The sequence below is a fragment of the Rutidosis leptorrhynchoides genome, chromosome 5, assembly GCF_046630445.1.
Source record: "Rutidosis leptorrhynchoides isolate AG116_Rl617_1_P2 chromosome 5, CSIRO_AGI_Rlap_v1, whole genome shotgun sequence".
Lineage (NCBI taxonomy): Eukaryota > Viridiplantae > Streptophyta > Magnoliopsida > Asterales > Asteraceae > Rutidosis > Rutidosis leptorrhynchoides.
Window position 1 is genome coordinate 626,914 of NC_092337.1, and position 5,270 is coordinate 632,183.

The following is a 5,270-nucleotide window of genomic DNA, read 5'->3' on the forward strand; positions in this document are numbered from 1 at the left end:
ACGGTTTAAAGTAAAGTCAAAAGACGCTCCATGAAATGCACATATACTCGACATCCAATGCAAGTATCAAAATAATGAGCGGAAGCATGTATCATGTATCGTTCAAGGACCTGAGAAAAACATAGAAATCTGTCAACGAAAACGTTGGTGAAATCATAGGTTTAAGTAAGTAAGTACAAGTGAACCACAAGATTTGCATCAATGAAATAATAGTAATACATTCCAAAAGTTTGTTTCACGAGCACCCAATTATCAAAGCTTAACATTCCTTCCATTGTATACCCCATCACTTAGTGCTAGAACAAACACTGATTCTCGAAAATATATTTCATCCGTAGACGGTAGCGAACCGTCAAGGATGAGGGTTGTCAACCCATATGGCCATATAACATAAGTTCTCGCTTACACCCGGCAAGTGTAACTAATGATAATCGAATTGAGGATTTTGTTCTAAACTCGTATGTAGAATGTTTGTTTTCCCGTTCTTGTGTTCACTTAGTTCAAAAGAATCGTTTATGTTTTCTCATCCCAAATATAAGTTCAAAAAGAGTAAAAGTGGGACTATGATCTCACCTTGAGTGCACGAGTAGTAAAGTACTTCGACAAGTAAACGTGTGCAAAGAACAATGCTAGTCTTGACCTAAACAATAGGTTTGTATCAATAACGGTAAACACGATAGGTCAAAGATGTTCAATTAGTCCTATGGCTCGTTAAGACTCGGTCATAATAGCATGTGAATCAAATTGTCATGTTTCATGCAAGGTACAAGTATAAAAACATGTTAGAACGATTGCACAATTATTTGGTTAAGTTTGATTAAAAGTCAACTTGGTCGGGTCAAAGTCAACAGAAAAGTCAACGGGGTCGGGTTGGGTATCCGACAATTTTTCTAAGTTATATAATCATATATGAGCATGTTGGCCAAATTTCATGTTAATCGGAGGTCCGTAGCATAGCAAACATTTTTATGTCAAATGACCAAGGTAACAGCCAGTTTTAGCACAATGGGACGGCGTCCCAAATTGCTAGACGGCGTCCCGTTTTTAAGGTTGGGACGGCGTCCCGATAAGCTAGACGGCGTCCCGGTTTTAAGTTTGGGACGGCGTCCTGAGTTTCTGGACGGCGTCCTGGTTGGTTTCCAGGCCCTGTTTGCTGCAACTCTAAGTGCACGAACCAACAATCAAACCAACCCAAATTACAAACCGCAAACAATTAGAACATGCATTTTATATCACCGGAAAGGTAATTTGACGAGGAAAACACCTATACACATTTCATCAAGCAATTCAACACTTACACACCCCAAACCTTATTTAAACGTCCATAATCAAAGTTCAAGTTCCAAATATGCATTTCATGATTCGGGCAACCGAATTACATGAACAATATGCCGTTTCGAAGGTAATTAAGCATACAACACAACCTAACACTTACAACTAACATTCCATGTCATTCAATGCATCAAAAGTCCATTTCAAGTTCATCAAACCCTAACTCAAATTCACCAAAATCAATAATCAAGTTCATGAAGTTTTCTAAGGCAACCTACACATCAAATTGAAGCTAGTGATGCTAGTAACACAATTAAAACACCAACTTTTAACATCTAACAACATATGATCATCCAAAATTCAAGAATAACACACCAAAATTCAAGTTCATGCTAGTTACACTAAAACAACGAGATCGAGCATATAAATCATATATTCATGTTAGACTTGAGCCATAGACACTAATTAACACTTTTATAAGTTAAAAACATCAAGAACACAAAATCTAGTGATTTTAGAAAGTTACCCAAATGAGATGAAGTTGGTACCAAAACGAAGAGGATGAAGAGAGGATCACGAATATGTAATTTATTTGGTTGCAAGCTCCCTAATCCGGATTTAGATGATGAATGAATGAGAAAGGAAATTGGGTGTGTTCTTGCTAGAGAGAAAGAGAGAGAGATAGGGAGATGGTAATGAATGGGTGAAAGGGGTTTGACCCTTTGACCTAGTCAAGGGTTTGATCCCTTGTCAAGTTTAGTCCCTCAACTTTCGTTCGGGTGCGGGAATTACCTAAACGAGATAATTTAAAACGCGTATCAACGGGAGATGTTATAAACATATAACGGAGTTTAAATTAGTATAACGGAAAAGTAAATGGAAAAAGGCGGGATGTTACATTACCTACTCCTTAAAAGAAATTTCGTCCCGAAATTTAAGTAGGCGTAGTAGTCGTTGTTTCTTCCTCGAGATCTTGCGTTTCCGAATTCACGAATAGATGAGGATACTTCCTTTGCATTTGATCTTGTCTTTCCCAAGTAAACTCGGGTCCTCTTTTGGCATCCCAACGAACCTTGACAATCGGGATTTTGCTTTGTTTCAATGTCTTGACGGAGGTGTCCACAATTTCAACCGGTTCCTCCACAAAATGAAGTTTGTCATCAATAGTAAGTTCCTCGAGAGGGATGACGATATCGGGTTCGGCAAGACACTTTTTCAAGTTAGATACATGGAAGGTAGGATGAACGGAGTTCAATTGAGGCAGAAGATCTAAACGATAAGCAACGGTTCCAATACGCTCCAAGATTTCGAAAGGACCAATATACCGCGGATTTAGCTTCCCGCGTTTCCCAAAACGGATTACACCCTTCCAAGGTGCGACTTTTAACATTACTCGGTCACCGACTTGAAATTCAAGATCGTTGCGTCGTTTGTCGGTATAGCTCTTTTGACGACTTCGGGCCGTCCTAAGCCTATCTCGGATTTGAACGATTTTCTCGGTGGTTTCGTGAATGAGTTCGGGTCCGGTGATTTGCACGTCGCCTACCTCGGCCCAACAAAGAGGTGAACGACATTTGCGGCCATATAGCGCTTCAAAAGGTGCGGCTTTAATACTCGCGTGATAACTATTGTTGTAAGAGAACTCGGCGAGAGGTAAGTGCTTGTCCCAAGCTTTTCCGAAATCAACCACGCAAGCTCATAACATGTCCTCTAAGGTTTGAATTGTACGTTCGCTTTGTCCATCGGTTTGAGGATGATATGCGGTGCTCATGTCTAAACGCGTTCCCAACGCTTCTTGCAATGTACGCCAAAATCTAGAAACGAAACGGCCATCTCGGTCGGAGATAATCGATAAAGGTACACCGTGTCGGGCTACGATCTCCTTAATGTAAAGTTGTGCAAGTTTCTCCATTTTGTCCGTTTCTTTCATGGCCAGGAAGTGTGCGGATTTGGTGAGACGGTCAACAATAACCCAAATGGTATCATAACCGCCCGTCGTTTTTGGTAGTTTGGTGATAAAATCCATCGTTATCCTTTCCCACTTCCATTGCGGGATCTCGGGTTGTCGAAGTAGTCCGGACGGTCTTTGGTGTTCGGCTTTGACTTTGGAACATGTCAAACACTTGGAAACATAAGTAGCTACGTCCCTTTTGATGTTCGGCCACCAATATAGCTGTTTAAGGTCGTGGTACATCTTATTGGCACCGGGGTGAATCGAGTATCGTGACTTATGGGCTTCATCTAAAATAAGGCTTCGTAGGTCCCCATAACTAGGCACCCAAATCCTTCCGGCGAAATATCGGAGTCCGGTTTCTTTAACTTCGAATCGAGAGGTGAGGACGTTCAAGTGTTCGAGAGAGATGTTTTCATCCTTGAGAGCCTCATCTTGGGCTACCCGAATTTGGCTATTAAGGTTTGTGTGGATGGTGATGTTTAAGGCTCGGACACGAAGAGGCACCACTCTTTCTTTTCGACTTAAGGCATCGGCTACTACATTTGCCTTCCCGGGATGGTAACGAAGCTCGCAATCGTAATCGTTTAAGGTTTCAATCCACCTTCGTTGTCTCATGTTTAGTTGCTTTTGATCGAAAATGTGTTGAAGGCTTTTGTGATCGGTGAAGATAGTACTCTTGGTTCCATAAAGATAGTGTCTCCACATTTTAAGTGCAAAGACAACGGCTCCGAGTTCGAGATCATGTGTCGTATAGTTTCGTTCATGAATTTTGAGTTGTCGAGAAGCATAAGCAATGACTTTCGTTCGTTGCATCAATACACACCCAAAACCATGTTTTGAGGCATCACAATATACAACAAAGTCATCATTGCCTTCGGGAAGTGACAAGATAGGAGCGGTGGTTAGCTTCGTTTTCAAGATTTGGAATGCGGATTCATGTTCGGTCGCCCAAATGAATTTCTTTCCCTTGTGAGTCAATGCGGTTAGAGGACGTGCAACCAAAGAGAAATTTTCGATGAATCTACGATAGTACCCGGCGAGACCCAAAAATTGACGAATGTGAGTAGGAGTAGTAGGAGTCTCCCATTTGCTAATGGCTTCGATTTTCGTTGGATCGACTTTAATACCTTGGTCACTTACAACATGACCAAGAAATTGAACTTCCTTTAACCAAAATTCACACTTGGAGAATTTGGCATAGAGTTGTTCTTGTCTTAAAAGTTCAAGCACAAGTCGGAGATGCTGTTCGTGCTCTTCTTCATTTTTAGAATAGATCAATATGTCATCGATGAACACAATAACGAATTTATCGAGATACGGTTTGCACACGCGGTTCATAAGATCCATGAACACCGCCGGTGCGTTAGTGAGACCAAATGGCATGACAAGGAATTCATAACTACCATAACGAGTTCGGAAAGCGGTTTTGGAGACATCTTCCCCCTTAACCCTCAATTGATGATAACCCGAGCGGAGATCGATTTTCGAATATACACAAGACCCTTGTAGTTGATCAAAGAGGTCATCGATGCGAGGAAGAGGATATCGGTTCTTAACCGTCAATTTATTTAGTTCGCGATAATCAATGCACATTCGTAGGGATCTGTCTTTCTTTTTAACAAACAAAATCGGAGCGCCCCAAGGTGAATGGCTAGGTTGGATAAAACCACGATCAAGTAGTTCTTGGATTTGACTTTGCAATTCTTGCATTTCAGATGGAGCGAGTCTATATGGTGCACGCGCTACGGGTGCGGCTCCCGGAATAAGATCGATTTGGAATTCAACCGGTCGATGAGGCGGAAGACCCGGCAATTCGTCGGGAAATACATCGGAATAGTCACTAACAATTGGCACATCATCGATGTGCTTCTCATCGGACTCGACTTTCTTAACGTGAGCAAGGATCGCAAAACAACCCTTACGGAGTAGTTTTCTAACTTTAACACACGAAACGAGGTTGAGTCCGGTGCAACTCTTATCGCCATAGACGATCAAAGGTTCACCATTCTCGATAGGAATTCGGATTGCATTAAGATCACAAAGA